The sequence below is a fragment of the Pipistrellus hanaki genome (genome assembly GCF_964339955.1).
Source record: "Pipistrellus hanaki genome assembly, chromosome: 6".
Classification (NCBI taxonomy): domain Eukaryota; kingdom Metazoa; phylum Chordata; class Mammalia; order Chiroptera; family Vespertilionidae; genus Pipistrellus; species Pipistrellus hanaki.
In genome coordinates, this window is record NC_140508.1 from 41,700,727 (window position 1) to 41,718,573 (window position 17,847).

Below are 17,847 nucleotides of genomic sequence, written 5' to 3' on the forward strand. Positions count from 1 at the left end.
GCAAAGCCAAGAAGGGGCTACACACTCCCACACACAGGAAATTCCTCAGTCCTCTTTGGTTTATACATCTTAAAGAAGCCTCCAGGCAACATGAGATCCATGTGTTTCCAGTCTGGATTGTAAATATGTTTTTTTTTAGGAAAACAGATTTATCCCCTGAATGATGACTGGCCTGGATAAATATTATGCTGTCTTTTCTGAAGAAATTCAAGCTAACGAGTGGGGGTTGCCCAGAAGTATGACAAGAGACAGACTGTCCAGACTTAAAATGCTCTGCAGAGAGGCCATAAAATAAATAACGTGCAGATTCTAGGAGAGAGGGTGCACCTGAAGGAATGCAGGCAGGGTGGCTAAGATGATACAGAGGTGGATCTCCATTTAATGAAAATACTAACAGCTTCTTGTGGTCCTTGGAAACTGATGACAGGCATGCAGCAGGGAGGACTCAAAAACAACTTTTCTTCTTCTTCTTTTTTTTTTTTTTTATCCTCACCCAAAAATATTTTTCCATTGATTTTTTTTGAGAGAGAGTGAAGGGAAGAGGGAGAATGAGAGAGAGAGAGAGAGAAACATAGATGTGAGAGAGACACATCAATTGGTCGCCTCCAGTGCCCAACCGCCCAGGGCCAGGGATGAAGCCTGCAACTGAGGTACAGGCCCTTGACTGAGAATCAAACCCTCCATTGGTCCGTGGGCCAACACTCTCACTGTTGTGCCACACCTGCCAGGGCAACAACTCTATTTTTTATGTTTCCATTTCCTTTAATAATATAAGAAGGCCCATCTATAATAATAAAAGCATAATATGCTAATTAGACTGGACAGCCACACGACTTTTTGGACGTCATTCTGGACAAAGCCACGACAGTGGAGACCAAGACAGAGGCAGTTAGGGGTGATCAGGCAGGCAGGCAGAGTGGTTAGGGGCAATCGGGCAGGCAGGCAGGCCAGCAGTTAGAAGCCAGCAGTCCCAGATTGGGAGAGGGATGTCTGACTGCCAGTTTAGGCTTGATCCCCAGCAGTTGGACATCCCTGGAGGGGTCCCAGATTCTGAGAGGATGCAGGCCAGACTGAGGCACCTCCAATGCACAAATTTTGTGCACCGAGCCTCTAGTGTAAAATAAGAACTTTAAAAGATAACAAATAGGCTGGCTGGTGTGGCTCAGTGGTTGAACATTGGCCCATAAACCAGAAGGTCAAGGTTTGATTCCCAGTCAGGGCACATGCCCGGGTTGCAGGCTTGATCCCCAGTAGGTGGCATGCAGCAGGTAGCCAATCGATGTTTCTCTCTCATCTATGTTTCTGTTCTCTATCCTCCTCCCTTCCTCTCTCTAAAATTTAAAAAATCTATTTAAAAAAAATAAAGATATTAAATATGCCTGATAGGTGCAGCCTAAAATGAAGTCATAAAATTCTTGCTTACATGATTCACAAAAGAAAGTGTAAAAAAAATATTAAATATTTTTTGGGAAAAGACAGAAGCTATCTCCTTGACCATATATCAAAAGGGCAGGTGATGACAGAGCTGATGTCCTTTCAACAGCACGGCTGGTCTTCCATGTCCTGTGTTTTTGCTACGCAAAGTGAGGTCTGCAGACAAGCAGCATGTATAGCATCAAGAGCTTGTGAGAATTACAAAACATCACCACCTGCTAAACCCGGGATCTACATTTTCACAGGATCCATCAGGAGACTGCCATGCAATTTTGTTTGAGAAGGGACTGAGGGACACTGTGGAAGAAGCCACTTTCTGGAAGGTTCCTGGCATCCATATGGGGGCATGATCAGAGGCCAGATTTTCTTTAATTTCAAGTATTTCCCTCACCCCAATTGGAACATCTTATTTCCCAAGTCTGAAGAACCCCAAATCATTCTTCAAGCTTGCACTCCAATGCAACGCCTTCTTGGAAAGCTTTCTGAACACCCCAGACTGAGTTAGTAACTTCCTTCTCTGTGCTCCCAGAGCCTCATGGCTTCAGGGTCGTCCCCATTCAGTCACTCACCCACTTTTGCTAAGTAACAAGGTCCAAGAACTTGCTTATTCTCTTCTGGAATCTTACTGAAGAAATGAAAGTCCTAGAGTTTATGTGATCAGGCCAAGGTGGGTTCTTTTTATCAAATACAGCCAACTTCGAAGCCTTCTCTCATAGATCATCCTCTATAATAAAAGCCCAGTGACCAAAAGGCAGAACAACAATGACCAGTTGACCAGTCGCTATGATGCACACTGACCACCAGGGGGCAGATGCTCAACATCCTGGTGGTCAGTGCGCTATCAGAGTGGAAGTGCTTCTTGGCTGACCAAGATGAGCTGCTGCTCCCGCTGCGAACCCTGGGCCAATGGGAAGGAACCGGGCTGTGATTGTAGCCTCCTTACCCCAGGGTCCTCTTCCTCGCTCCCTGCTGCCTCCTCCAGACACCCACAGGCTGCGCAGAGCTGACCCTGGAGACTGGGAGGCGGGTTCGTGGCTGCTGCAGGACTGAGGTCTACTCTGCCACCTCTCAGTGCTATTGTCCCTGGGCCTGGACCGGAACCAGGTCTCCTGGACAGGTGAGTGCTCAGGCTCCAAGGAAGATGCTGGACCATGGAACAGCTGCTTGGCCTACTGGGATGAGCAGTGCTCCCACAGCGGGCTGATCCTCACATGCCATGCCCACACCAGTGCATGAATCCCATGCACCCGGCCTCTAGTCTTTTAATAATGGCAGCTAAAGCCAGTGCCTGGAAGTGTAGAGAAGGCATGCTTCCGGCTCCCTGGCTTACTCTGAGGAACAGCTACTACAATTTAAGCACTGCCTGGGGCCAGGGCTGTTTTAGCAAACCTTAAAAAGCTGCTCTTCTCACCAAGGTCACAGCCTAGTCTAGTCCAAACAGATAAACACCAGCAATGACAATGCAGTTTAATAATGGCACCCCCTGGAACCACATCGGTCCTGCTTCTCGCCTCCTTAAGGTGAGGTCACTAAGGAATCCTAACACATCTTTCCCTGCGTTGGCCAGACACTACCTTGGAATCCTTCTCATCAAAAAACCTCTAGTCCTGTGTCTCTCAACCCGGAGCCAGCCTCAGATGCCCCTGGAAGGTCCATTCAGACCCAGGTTGCTGGGTCCTACCCGCAGTTTCTGATTCAGTGAGTCTCAGTGGGGCACCAGTTATGCCCATGCTGCTGGTGCAGGAAAACCAATGTCTAGGCCACTATTAATACTCAGGCCAAGGTGGCACATGAAATAAAAGCTAGTTACTGTTTCTGGAATGGCACTATCTGACTGGGACAGGGATGGGACAGACAGGTACCAGAACAAGGGAGGGGCCCCTCACTTTGACCTGGGAGGGAAGGAGGGAGGGAGGAAGGGAGGGAGGGAAGGAGGGAGGGAGGGAAGGAGGGAGGGAAGGAGGGAGGGAGGGAAGGAGGGAGGGAGGGAGGGAGGGAGGGAGGGAGAATGAGTAAAGCTAAAAGAACAGGACATCTTCCAGGAGGAGGTAGCACCTGGTCAGCAGATAGAGGCAGGTGGGGAAGGAGAGCCAATGCTCAGAGACAGAGGGAACAGACCCAGTCCCAGTAGAATTCTAAGATACCAGGCAAGGTTAGCAAAAGCAACTGCACCATCAGGAATAAAAACATTCCTTCTATTGAAAGCATTGTAATGATCAAAGATAGTCAATCCTCCATACCCATGGGCTTTGTATCCTTGGATTCAACCAACTACTGATTGAAAATATCTGGGGAAAGAAATTCCAGAAAGTTCCAAAAAGCAAACCTTGTATTTGCCTTGTGCCAAGCAGCAACGCTGAATCAATTCCAATGAAGTGAACGAAGTGACAGGTAGACACATCTTGTGGAGCCTATACAAACATATCACGTTGTATATTATATACAAGGGACTTGACCTTCTACAAATTTGGGAGGTCCTGGAACCAATTCCCTGCAGATACCAAGGATGACTGTATTTCACTGTCATCCTTCTTCCTTTTGTACCAAATGCTTGCCTCCTGGTACAACAGCTTTAGAAGAGTGAATCCCAATGCCAGGATTATGAAATAATAACCCTGAATATCACTCCCTAAGAATATGTGCAAATGTGGGGTGCTCAGTTAGCCTAAAGATGGTGCCTGCAATAGTCCAGAAAAATGAACAAATAAAAAATTTGTTCAGTCCAGCAAACTGAACACAAAGAGGGATGTTAGAGCTGGGAATTTTGCCGATTATCTTCTAAACTCAGTCCCTTCCTTTCCATAATGAAATGTGTTCTAAAGGTTCATGAAAAATAGGAACCTCCCCCCCTCACATGTTAAAGGAAGTTTTAAAAAATCAAGAGTTGCTTGAGTACAAAGGAGAGATATTATCATCTCTGTCTAGTAAGAAAGGTTAAAATACAGCCCGATATGGACGATAACATTGCCTTTGAACACATTGGAACAGAAAAATGATCTGTAACAACTTAGAGCTTAGTCAGACACACTCTAAAGAATACAGAGACTGCCAACAGGAAGTTAGAGGAGAAATATTACTTAGAAGATGTGAAGCACTCACATATAAAATGTTGAAGACAATAAATATTATGACATTCATATTAAATTCAAAGGGTACTCTGGACTGGAGATCATTGCACAATGCCTAAGACAACGTAGCAAAGAAAATTTTAATAGCAAGCAAAATGTACTTCAGTTCTTGTAACTTTTATATTGCCTTGTCCTGTGCCAAGTGCAATTAAAGCCATATTATACGTACTGGTTTCCTTACGTCACATGCAGAGGAACTTATAATACATGTAAGAAGACATAACTTCATCAAGTGAGTATTAAGAGCCGGCCCAGAGCACTGAGGCTGGGCAGCCGGGGCACGGTGCTGATTTCCTCTTCTTATTCCCCTTGGTCTTTGCCATGAGTTTCTTTTCCAAAACTGGCTTTTAATGCCTCGCTGATTGCACAGCTTTACAAATTTTCAACTTTAAAAAAAAAGAGTCTTGTCATTAAAAATGCCCTAACTTGTGTCAGACCTCCAGGATCAAGACCATGAATGTTGGTTTTATTTTTTCTATAGATTTAGACTCTCTCAAAATGGAGGGGGGGAAACCGTTATAGTAAAAAGGTCTCATTGGAAACTTTATAAACCTCCGAAAGGAACCATCGTGTCAACATAAAAATATTTTCTAAATGTGAATATATGGAATGATCAAAACAGAACCTATTGCATTTATCTGCCATCAGAAAAGCATGTTTCATTGCCTTTAGCCTGCAGTGCCTGAAATTTACATCACGTACAGTTAAAACTGAATTTTATGGCCAACGAGACCACAAAAAATCATGGAATTACATCAGAAGGGTAACCTGTAAAACAGCAGGGCCTTGATCTGAAGCACAAAGAAATAGGAGCTTAGAAAATGAACTGAAGGTGATCACTGAAGTGAATTTTGGGAGTGTTTGAGCCCAATCCAGGCCACTGAACAGCCACCCACACCCTGCTTTCCCTCATCTGTTCCATGGGAATAGTATCTGTCCTAATAGCTTCCAGATGAGAAAAATTTTAAATGGCCAATCAACAATAAGCATTGTTATTGCCAGCCAAGGCCAGAGAACTGGAGAATGAGTTGGCCAGATTTAACATCTCTGAACTCAAGTCCTATTCCCCAGTACCAGGCCGCTGTTTATACAAATCATAAATATTCATTCAAGAGCAGGAGAATAACACCACACAGTCATTTTGAGAGACTAGGAAAATCAACCCTCCTTCCACCCTATTCCCACATTTCAAAAACTTGCATGAACGATCCAGGAGTGGTCAAGTGGAGCTTAAATACACAGCCCTATGTTCCAGATGTTCATTCCTGAGTAGTGTTGCCAAATGAAATACAGGATACACAGGCAAATTTGAATTTTCAATAAGTAATACATAATTTTAGTGTATGTTCCAAGTACGGCATGGGACATACTTATGTTAAAACAGTATTTATTTATCTGAGATTCAAGTTTAACTACCCTCTATTTTTATTTGCTAATCTATTTCTGGATCATCTGTACTGTTTTTCCAACCATCAGCTGTGAGGTTCTAGAAAGAACCCTCACCTTGAGAGTGTAGAAACCTGAGTTCAATTTGTGATTTTATTGATTACTAGTTCTGAGACCTCAGGCAAGTTCTAGTTCCTTCACTTACAAGAAGAGGCCAATAAAAACCACAGGACTGAGTGGGTAAATGCTATGTGTGGAAAGTTCAGTATTCCGCTAACAAAGGCAACACCATTTTGTCATATCACCCTATACACACTATTAGAAAGAGCACTTTGGTTTTAAGATGAGGCCACACAAGCCAATTCAAGTCCCCTATTTCCCAAGAGAAATTCCCTAACTTCAGAGAGTTCCCATTGAATGCAAACTGGCCATCTCCTGAATCTGCTAAGCATTTTGCTTGGTGTGTGGAGGGCCTGCCTATAGGATGACCTGAACCAGCTCTCCATTGTCTTCTTCCTCCAGAAAGAAGAGCTTGTGCATTTGCACAAGTGTTTTTATGGTTCAAATGTAAGTGCTTTATTGCTCAATAACAGCTAGATGTGTAATTTCACAATAATAGTCAAAATTTAAAGGCTGTCCCTATAGAGTTCCTCAAACCCAATTCCATCCTCTGTGAGGTTTCATGTCTCCAGCCAAGACTTCTGAATCTGTCCAAGCTTGACCTCTGGCCACTTCTAGGTGTCCAGCAATTGGAACTGAATGTGACCAAAGCTAAATCCTTAATCCTCCAGTCTCAACCTCCATCTCTGACACCATTATCTTTAGCTGCTTGTGTTAGAAACTTGGAAATCACTTGATACTTCCCTTCTCTGATATCCTCAATCTGATGTACTTCCAAGACCAAGATTCCCATTTTAATTCTAAAATGCAGTTCCTACTCTGTTTCTTATTACACTCCTGTCACCCTGGCCCAACCCCCACCATCTCTCAGGGGCACAGTAGTCACCTGATGGTCTTGGCCCTGCCCCCAATCCATTCCACATCATTGCTGAGTTATACACTGAAACCAGAAATCACATCTGGTCCCACAGCTTAAAAAATATATTAATGGCTCCCTATCAGGTTGGTCCCTGCCTACACCCCAGGCTTCTTGGCCCCACGATCACTCCTTTTCACAGTTCCGAGGTCACAGCACCGAGCTCTGTCCACAGGGTCTCTGCACATGCTGTTCCCATTGGTTGGGCCAGGGAACCCCTGACTGGTTCCTTTTCATTCTTCAGGTCTCAACTTAAGTATAATTTCCTCCAAGAGACCCTCCTGAGCTTTGTGTGTGTAGTAGTAAGATATATATAACATGAAATTTACCATTTTAAAACATTTTAAGTGTACAGTCAATGGTAATAAGAAATTCACATTGTCATGCAACCATCACCACCATCCATCTCCAGAACTTTTTCATCATCCCAAACTGAAACTCTGTGCCCATGAAACATTAATTCTCCATCCCTCCTCCTCTTGGCCCTGGTAACCCCTATTCTACTTTTTGTCTCTGTAAATTTATTAAAAAAAAAAAAAAATATATATATATATATATATATATATATATATATATATATTTTTTTTTTTTTTTTTAATTGATTTTGGAGAGTAAGGGAGAAGGAGAGATAGAAATACCAATGATGAGAGAGAACCATTGATTGGCTGCCTCCTGTGCACTCCATAGTGGGGATTGAGCCTGCAATCAGGCATGTGTCCTTGAAATCAAACCTGAGACCCTTTCGATTATAGGCTGACACTCTATCCACTGAGCCAAATCGGCTAGGGCTGTCTCTGTAAATTTGACTATTCTAAGTACCTCACATAAATGGAATTATATAATATTTGTCTTCTTGGACCTGGCTTATTTCACTCAGCATTGTTTTCAAGGTTCATCCATGCTGGGTCAGAATTTCCTTCTTTTTAAAGACTAACTGATATTCCATTGTATGGATACCCTACAATTTGTTTATCTGTTCACCCCTCAAAGGCCATCCCATTTCTCTCAGAGCATTTTAAAGTAAGCTCTCATTATTATCTTAGTAATGTCTCGTTTTCTTTTCAGTGCTTCTCATAGATCATAATTCTAATATCAGCTTGTTTCATATCTCTTTTGTTCAACGTTTTGTTTATTATTTACACCTATCACCCCACTCCTACAACCTTGTAAGTTCCACAATGGGGAGGAGCATGTCTGTTTTGTTCATCCCTGTATTAATCACCAGTTCCCGACACGGCCTGGAGTGTAATAGGTAATTAATAAATAATTGTTGAATCATTGAATGAAAGAAAATCATTAGGCCACCAGGAAGCCAACCAGCCTATGTTCTCTGGCAAATTCCATGGACTTTGTATTCAACTGTGAAAGAGAACAATTTAATGCGTGCACACACACGCACAGACACCTTTAGTTCTCTGGGCACCACCAACGCCCTTTGTAACACGGAAGTCAGGCTATTTGTGACGGGCACACAGCTCCATGGGCTGTGTTCTTTTCCAGAATACATCATGTGCAAAAGTAACCTGCATCTTCGGCAATATAGAGAAATCAAGGAGGCACTGATTAATGCTACAACATGAATGAACCTTGAAAACATTATGCTAAGCCAGACAAACACAAAAGACCACATATTGTATGATGCCATTTACATTAAATGTACAGAACAGGCAGATCCACAGAGTCAGAGAGCAGAGGAGAGACTGCCAGGAGCTGCGGGCAGAACAGAACACGGGTGACGGCTAACGGGCACAGGATATCTTTTGGAGGGTGATGAAAATTTCCTAAAATACATTCTGGTGATGGATGTACAACTCTGTAAATATACAAAAAACCATGGACTTGTACTCTTAGAATTGTATGGAATATGAACTATATCTCTGTAAATATGGGGGGCTACCTCTTTGATAGTTGGGAAGTTTGCCTTCTCAACACATGCACAGCAGGTGAGGAAGGGAGCAGGGCCCGGCCAGCACCTGCTAGACCAGTGGTCTGCAAACTGTGGCTCGCCAGCCACATGTGGCTCATGAGCCGTATTTTGCCGCTCTGTTGACTAATGAGTTTGCTGACCATTCTGATGGACCATCCTCCAAACCATCTTCCCTCCGATACAACTAGAGGCCGCTGCTTCATGTACACCATCTCCATACCCACCACAGTAGGAAGACATGCTCTGATGTTAAGCACAGTTTAAGTTCTCTGAACCACTCAAAACCTTATATAAATATATGCATTTCTGACGAGCCTCTTTGTAACCTACGGTGAGTGATCTGAACGCTGCCCATTGAGTTTACAAACTCAGATTTCCATGTACAGCTCAGGCTCTGCCAAGAAAGTTATCTTTGGTTTTTCTTTCTCTCACATCCCATAGCCAAGCTGTCTGGAAATTTTGTTGGCTCTACCTTTACATATATACATCCACAGCCTTCTCTCTCAGACACCTCACCCAGGTGAGTCCACACCTTCCGAATGGCCGTTAACCTGGGAGCCCTCCGCCGGCCTGATCTCCACCTAAAACCAGATGGACCCTTTGAAAGTGCAAGTCAGATCACAGATCACGCTGCTCCAACGGGCAGTGTCCTGCACTGATTCTTCCACCCCCACCTCCTTTGCATAGAGTCAAAGCCAAAGTCCTTTGGGAACCCCCCAGAGGGGACTCCCTACCTCTCTGCTCTTGTCTTTTCTTCTCCCTCCCCTCCCAACTCAGAGGCACCAGGAACAACATCAGACTTCATCATAGGAGCCAGGCACTCCCAGGTTGGGGCCTCTGCACCAAGATCTGTCCCCTCTGCCAGGGACACCTTCCGGGAAACCTTCATGACCACCCTCTTCCTGGTGCAGTCTTTGCTCACATACCACCGCCTCCACTCTATAGCTACATCCTACTCCCTCGCCTCCTCCCAATCCCCTTTACCCTCTTCAGTGGTATCTTCTTATCCCTAAGCACTTATCCTCAAGCACCACATAATCAACCTTATCTTCATTCTCTCCTCTCTAGAATGTGAGCTCCCCGAGGGCAGGCTCTTCAGGCTTGACTCACTGAGAGGCACCAAGTGCCTGCCTGACACACAGGATGTGCTTTCTAAGTATCTGCTGGCTGTCCAGCTGGCTGGGGAAGTGAGTGAGGCCTGCTTGTTTCAGAATTTGTAAGGCTAAGGAGGAGGGTCTCCGATGGAGAAACATGAAGTTCTCTAGGAGAAGTCACGAGTTTATTTCTTTAGCAATTCAAGACAGAACTCAGGAAACGAAACCAATAGTTAACTAAGAGTTAGGGCCCGGGCAACCTTTCTTCAGTTTTCAAAAGAGTGTTGGTCCGAGTAATCTCAAAGACACATTGGAATTTTTGCCATGTTTTTCTATGTAATGGGAGAAGCCTAAGACTGCTTAAAAAATTTCAATGATCTTACTCAAGTTAAGGTCAACAAAGTATCAAAGCTGAGAGATGAGCCATATCAGCCCCAACATCTTTTTTTGTGGCTGCAACGGGCACAGGATAGGAAGGTGTAATAATAGCCAAGGACGGTGGTATGTGAGCAAATTGCTAATAATAAACATGAAAATCCTTATGTTTGCTCATTTTTAGGGCACAGTCTGAGCATAAACTCAGACGAGAGTCTATTGTTCTCTAGAAAATTCAAAGATGTCTTTAACGCAGACTGACATCCCATCATTAAAGAAAGGCCTCTGGTTTCATCTTGCTATGCATACAAGCGCCTTCTCACACAGATACAACCTTCGATCATCCAGCCATCCTACTGCGACTGACCTTTGACTTTAAAGCTGATTTTGAAAACCATGGGTTCTGCCCTAAGGTAGAAAAACCTGACTTTTAATTATCCAATTTCTCAAACATTTAAATAATCAGTTTTCCTCACATTCTAAACCACCCCACCACCACCACCACCAAAATAATTTTTAAAAAAAATCCAAGTTATTTTTGGAGGAAAGTTAAGGATTTTTCCCCCTCCACTACAGAATGTCCTTCCTAGAAGGCAGCTGTGGTCTGCAGAGGTCTCCCAAGCTTCATGCCCATGCTGGCACCAAGTATGGTGGCAGCCACTCCGCGGGCAACTGGGTGATGGAATGCCAAAGGACTACCGGCTTCGTAAGAGCAGCTGCCAGGGAAAAGGAGAAGCGTGTGGCTGCCTTACACGTGTCTTAACACACGCATCCTCCCCGAAGCTTCCTGAGTTCTTATCTCCAGGATGTTTTGAAATATAATGTTATACACCACATGTCTCTGCCCATCTTAACTACTTTCTATGAAAGATAAGTCTCACAAAACCGGATAAGTTCTCAACTACCACCGTGAACAGAGACTCATATGCCCATGTTTATAGCAGCACTATTCACAATAGCCAAAAGGTAGACAACACCCCAAGTGTTCATTGACAGACGAACATGTAGACAAAACATACCATGTATATACAGTGGAATGTTAGTCTGGAAAAGTGGAAAGAAATTCTGACATAGGCTATGAACCTTGAAAATATGATGCTGAGCAAAATAAGCCATTCACAAAAGACAAATACCCGCATTGCATGATGCCACTGAGACCGGTATATGGTACCTTAGAATAGCCAAATTCACAGAGACAAACAGAACAGAGGTTATCAGGGTTGGTGGGGAAGGAGAAAGAGGGAGTTATTGCTGAATGATTACAGAGTTCCAGGTGGGGATGGTGAAAAAGTTCTGGAGATGGATAGTGGCAATAATTGCATGATACTGTGAATGGGATTAATGGCACCGAATTCACACTTTAACATGGCAAATTTCATGAACATTTTACCACAATTAACACAACACCCATAAAATAAATTTCTGCCCTCAGGTGAGATCATGAGGAACTTCCTCTCCTCCCAGAGTTATTCTGATTCCAAAAACAGAGGATAGATTTTCACTTAATTCTCACAATCTCTGCACTCTGATAAAGCCCACACACTATTCTCCTTGTTCATCACAAATTCTAGAGGCTTAGAGGCCCACACAAGTTCTTAGTGCCTGGTTTAAAGGCCCTCACGTTTGTGTCCACATGAAACCTGACCCATCCATATCCTCATTTTAAAGCACCCACCTCAAATGGTGATCTGTTTTCTTATAGAGAACACTGGACATTTTTTTCTGGGTCCACCAGTCATATACAGATCTCAGAGAATGGTGGTGTGAGTTCACTGTGTCCCAAGAAGACAGAGGAAGGGTTTGTGTACAAGTCACACTGCACTTTGTAAAATCAATAGGCACCCAACCCATGGAAACTTCCGGACACTACGTGAGGGGAATTCTGGGAGCCTGAGAAGTTCCAATGAGGATATTCCAGCTCAACTTGATATGAGTAAAGGTTAAAAAACTGATTTCAAACACGGCCTGCGCTAAATCAAACAAACCTCAACTCTGGTGAACAAAAGCCACTCAGCAAAGAGACAAAGCCATAAACGGCAGCCCTGTAAATATCGACCTGCGCTACCAACCAAAGGTCAGGCGACACATGCACTCAGTGCAGAAGTGCCAGGCTTCTCCGTCCCCGCTGGGCAGGTGGCTGTCACCACTGAAGGACTGCCCCAGAACAAGGGGGACTTCTGTCCTCCCCCAAAGGCAGTGGGCTTCCCACCTTGACCCTCCACGGCTTCCAGGCCCAGCTCTCCTTTAGTAGATGCACATTCACTAGATTTGGAAACTGGTCGTGAAACAGAGCTCAGAGATGAAGTGGCTTGGACCACCCTCCAGAGTCTAAGCTAAGGCAACCCTCTCTCCATGCAAGAACAAAGTTCAGGGCAGGGAGAGAGAGAACATATGATCCACTTTCCTGCTGAAGAAGAACAAGAACGCACACCTCAGACCTTCTGAAAACCTCACAGGCTTCCAGAAGCAGGAAGGTAATTTAGAGTGTAGTGCCTGGAGAAGATGCTCAAGCCATTTTAAAAACTAATGACTGAATGAATGAGATAGAACCAAGGGTCCCTGTCATTAGCAACACTTACCAGGGACCATCTCTAAGAAACCACATGGAGGGCACAGGTCCTATAAAAACACTCAAGGTTTAGAAATTCTGAATTTATATATATATATTTTATGGGAAGAATAGATATATACTTAAATGAATATAGAGGCTGAGGGAGAAGAAAGACAGACAGGAAGGAGGGGATGAAAGAGACACAGCAGTACTCAGGAGCCCCAAGGGCCTCCACTGTGGAGGAGGAGCACCCAGGTGAGAGCACCCAGGGACCACGTGCCTGTGACTGCGTGGGCATGTCCCTAGGTCACTGAGCACCCTGGTCCTTCGTGTCACCCTAGGACGCCCGTGCTCCAGAACCTCACCCCTACTTTAGGGTGAGAGCAATATCTGGCATGAATAAGCACCTATGTTTGGTAAATAAAGACTAACAGAATGACTCCTGGTACCTCACAGTGTAGGAGAAAGGGGTTTGATAGGTGAGCAATAAATATTTACTGAGTGATAGTAACAACACAACAGCAATGCCTGTTCTTTATTGAGCTGTGTGCTAAACCTTTTTGATTAATTCTTTCATTTGGAACTCATCATACAACCGTGTGAGGCAGTAACTGCTGCTGTTCCATGTTATAGGTAAGGAAACTGAAGGTAGAGGGAGGGATTAAATGACTTACTCTAGGTTTTGATGAGACCTGTATTCCAGGCTAGGATTCCAGAGTGTGTGACACACCTGTATTTACCACTGCCTCTGGGCTCAGTACACGCTGCAGTCAGTTATCAAACATCCTAGCCCACATTGGGCATGGTTTTGGCAACAATTTACTTAAAAGTGCAATGCATTGCCCTGATGGAGTGGCTCAGCTGGTTGAGCATCATCATGTGCACCGAAAGGCTGCTGGTTCCATTCTGGCTCAGAGCACATACCTGGGTTGTGGGTTCAGTCCCCAGTTGGGGTATGCACAGAAGGCAACCGGTTGATATTTCCGTTTTTCTCTCTCTCTCTCTCTGTTCTCTAAGTATGTCTTCAGATGAGAACTAATAATAATAATAAATTAAAAAGTAAAAGTAAAAGTGCAGTGTATTTTAGAAGTACTTAGATACTTATGTGTTCCTAAATGACCAGATAGTAAAACTTTGTCTTCTAAGAATACAAAAGAGAAATAAAGTGTGAATGTGCACGTGTGTGTGTGTGTGTGTGTGTGTGTGTGTGTGTTCTCCATAATGCCTGGCCTTCAGGGACACAGGACCTCAAAGATCTTAGACTGCATTATTTTTAGCTTGAACATGAATGGGAATTTAGGAATAACACAGTTAACAGAATAAAAAAGGACAAGCTATCTTTTTTTTTGTATTATTAAAACTCTTCTGGCAGCAAATTAATTTTTTCTTATCTTAACAAGTAACATAACACCTACAGGCATGACTACAATTAATCTAATTGAATGTTGCCAACAAACAGGCTTTAAAACTCACAAGATACCTAAAGATACCATAAGTTAAAACTTCCCAGGAGATTAATCTAGAAGCAAATTCTAAATTTGCTTAAGAAACTTTAATGGCACATCTCTTTAGAGATACAGGTTATGAATGAACCCCATAGAACTTGTTCTTGTGCCTAAAAAGCAAGTTCCTCTGCATTGATAAGAGCATAGGCTTCTTTTATAATGACTGAAACTAGAGAGCAACGGTAACTAGTAGATTAAAATATCTCTGGGGCAGATTATAATGTTCATCTGGATCCCGTGAGTGTTGTTTATTGAAAAACAAACTGGAACTCATAGTAATAAGGCAATAAATCATTAAAAACACCCCCAAATACCTGGGCATCACACTACTTTAAAAAACATGTTTAATAAAGAAAATAAGAAAACAACATTCAAACCTCTACCATGTACAAGAGACTTTCATCTGTTCTCATTAATTTTCTCAATTACCCAAACACCTTGCTATCTTTTTTACCTCAGGAAAAGAGTAAACTGAGGTTCAGAAAATTTAGGAATTCACCTAAGGTTATACAATTATAAAAGTAAATAAATATATTAAAAATAAATTGTAGCCAAAGCTGGTTTGGGTCAGTGGATAGAGCGTCGGCCTGCGGACTGAAAAGTCCCAGGTTCGATTCCAGTCAAGGGCATGTACCTTGGTTTCGGGCACATCTCCAGTTGGGAGTGTGCAGGAGGCAGCTGATCAATGTTTCTCTCTCATCGATATTTCTAACTCTCTATCCCTCCATCTTTCCCTCTGTAAAAAAAAAAAAAATCAATAAAATATATTAGAAAATAAATTGTAAAAATTAAATGCAACTTAAAGTAAGGAAAAGAATCAAAGTCTGTGGGAATTTAAATCCACATGCTTCCCACTATTCCTTGCCTGAGAAGGAAGGAAGGAAAAAGGAAAGAAAGGACTGCAGACAGGGAAAGTAATGGTCAGAGTCATTAGCGCTAAGATCCCAGAGCCTACAATCCAGATAACACATGGCACTAATCCTAAACCTAATTTACACCTGCAGGCTTCTTTTCCGTGAGCCATTTGCTTTACCAAATCATTACTTTAAAGCCTCAATTTAAAAACAAAACAAGCCTGGTCAGCCAGTGTTGCTCAGTGGTTGAGTGTGTCCACCAATAAACCAGGCAGTCACAATTTCAGTCCCCAGTACAAGGTGTGCAGGAAGCAGCCGATGAATGCCTCTCTCCTCATTGATCTTTCTATTTCACCCTCCCTATCCTTTCCTCTTTGAAATCAATAAAAGTGTATTTAAAAACAACAACCACCTCCTTCTAATTCTATCAGTAACCAACAGGTAATACGTACACACCTGTATGCATTTTCCTATAAATAAAACCAGGTGGAAAGCTTGAATGCTGAAGGTAGCCACCCCTGCTCTCACACAGATGGCACTTGTGTTCAATAGTATTGAGTCCCATGAATCCTGTTTGACTTTTAATAACAAAGAATCACTAAAACTCGCCAAAGCCCCAACCACTGGGACTCTTAAATGAAGAAAGCCTCCACTTCGTAGTGAAAACCAGTAGGAGAATTCAAAGGGGTCATTGCAGGCGGGCCGGCTTCGCCCCAGACAGTCACCAGCAAATAACGATTCGTCATGCTTTCCACAGTATATACAATTATAATAAGTTTTAATAAGGCCTGCAACAATAGGAGTTCATGAATGGCATTTTAATTCTAACACAAAAGGACTCTCGAGACAGAGAAAATGAGAACTTCTACTTCATGTTTTGTGTTGTTTCCTCTTTTTATAATCGCTCGTATTTACTATCACTGCAGACTTGATCACACATCACTTTTTAGTTTTTGCTCCTAAAAACAGCTACCCTGGGCCCGCGTGGCAGGCGGATGCTTAAGCACTCCGCCTGTGGTGTGTCCTTTCATTCTCAGGGAGTGAGACAGACCTTGGAAGGCAATGGAGCCGGGAAGATGAGAGACACCCTTCTCCCGCCAGCAGGGCGGGCGGTTTCCGGGAAGGGAACTCGGGGGCATCCGGAACTACCCGAGTGCTTGCAGCCCGCCAGGGGCGGCGCGGGCAGGCGGAGAGGGTCGGGTCCGGTCGGGTAGGGTCGAGGGGGGCTCACTGGGTGGAAATGTGGCCAGCTTCCCCTTACTTGCGCTTGTCAACCCCGCTCCCCCGTTCTGGACCCTCGTCTTCAGCTGTCACGGATCTGCATTTCTAGTGTCCCCCACCGCGAGGACCATGAGCGCACACCCGCTAAGATAAGTTGTCCGGACCATTCAAGCTTTTTTTCCACTTGGGGAGGAGTGGGGGGCCGGGGAAGTGAAAACACTTGCCATTCTCTGCAAGCCCCTCACCCCCAACAAGTTGTCCCTCCGCACACCTAAAACGAGGTGACACGGCTGGGCACCAAACTGGGAAAAATAGATGGGCAGTAGTGGGGTCACGAGAGCCGGCGAATGCCACCTTACCATCACCGGGGAAAGGGACTTTAATTTCCCCCACCACCTCCCAGGCTGCGTAAAGGCGCACGAAACAGGAGCGGTGGGCGCCTGGTCCAGCGGCGGGCGCGGTGCCTGCGCCCTTACCATCCTTCTCCGCAGGTGCGGCCAGGTACATAGGGCCCTCAGGAGTGTTTGGACGAGTTGACATTGGTTCCCAAAGGGGGCTCCAGCAGAACCCCCAGAGGGGCAGCAGACACGGCAGGGAAGCCAGCGGCACGTCCCGCGGACCCGCAAGCCCCACCGAGCCTGACCCTCCGAGCTTCACCCTGGGCATGTGTGTTACCAGGGAGCGAAGGACCCACACCCTTCCCGCGAGTTCCCTCTCTTCCCAACAGGTGAAAACCCCGTGGACCTCTCCGCAGTGCTGTCTGCCCGTCCAGCTGAGCTTCCCCATCTCCGAGGCCGCAGAGGCTCCCGCACCCTCACCCAGGTCCCACGCCAGAGGACCCCGGAGCCCGAGGCTGCTGCCACCGCATCCCGGATCCCCCAGAGAACGCCGGCCACGGGACAGAGGGAAGACCCACGAGGAGGACGGGGTGGGGAGAGGTCGGAGGCCCCCCGACGCCGCGCCCCTACCTACCTGGCGCTCGCTGGGCCCCGGCTGGGGCATCCGCCGGGGGCGCGCCTCTCCGGCGATCGCTTCGCACCTGGCCCCGCCGCCGCCCGCCCGGCCCCAGCTCCGCGGCCGACTTAGCGCTTCATGGCGCGCGGGGCTGGCCCGGGGCCCCGGGAAGCTCGTCCAGTTGGCGGCGGCTCCCCCGGCTCTCGCGGCTCGCCAATGGCTCCTCGCCTCTCCCCGCCCCGCGGCCCTGCGCCCTCCCTCCGCGGCCGCCCTTTTTCTCCCCGCTCCCAGCGACCGGCCAAACTGGTTCCTCCGCTCCGGGTAGGTGCCTCCCGTCTCCCTCCGGCTGCCACGGCCGCCGAGCAGGGCGAGGGCTGGGGGC

The 17,847-nt window shown here is 45.4% G+C and overlaps 1 protein-coding gene across 1 annotated transcript in view; it reads right to left on the reverse strand.

Moving 5' to 3' along the window:
• ATP8B1 (ATPase phospholipid transporting 8B1) overlaps nucleotides 1-17,622 on the reverse strand; it is a 106,593-nt gene extending 88,971 nt beyond the window's left edge. The window contains exon 1 of the mRNA XM_084888481.1: nucleotides 17,480-17,622. The gene's annotated coding sequence lies outside the window, so the exon portion shown is untranslated. The remainder of the gene's footprint in view (nucleotides 1-17,479) is intronic.
• Nucleotides 17,623-17,847: the final 225 nt, after the last annotated feature.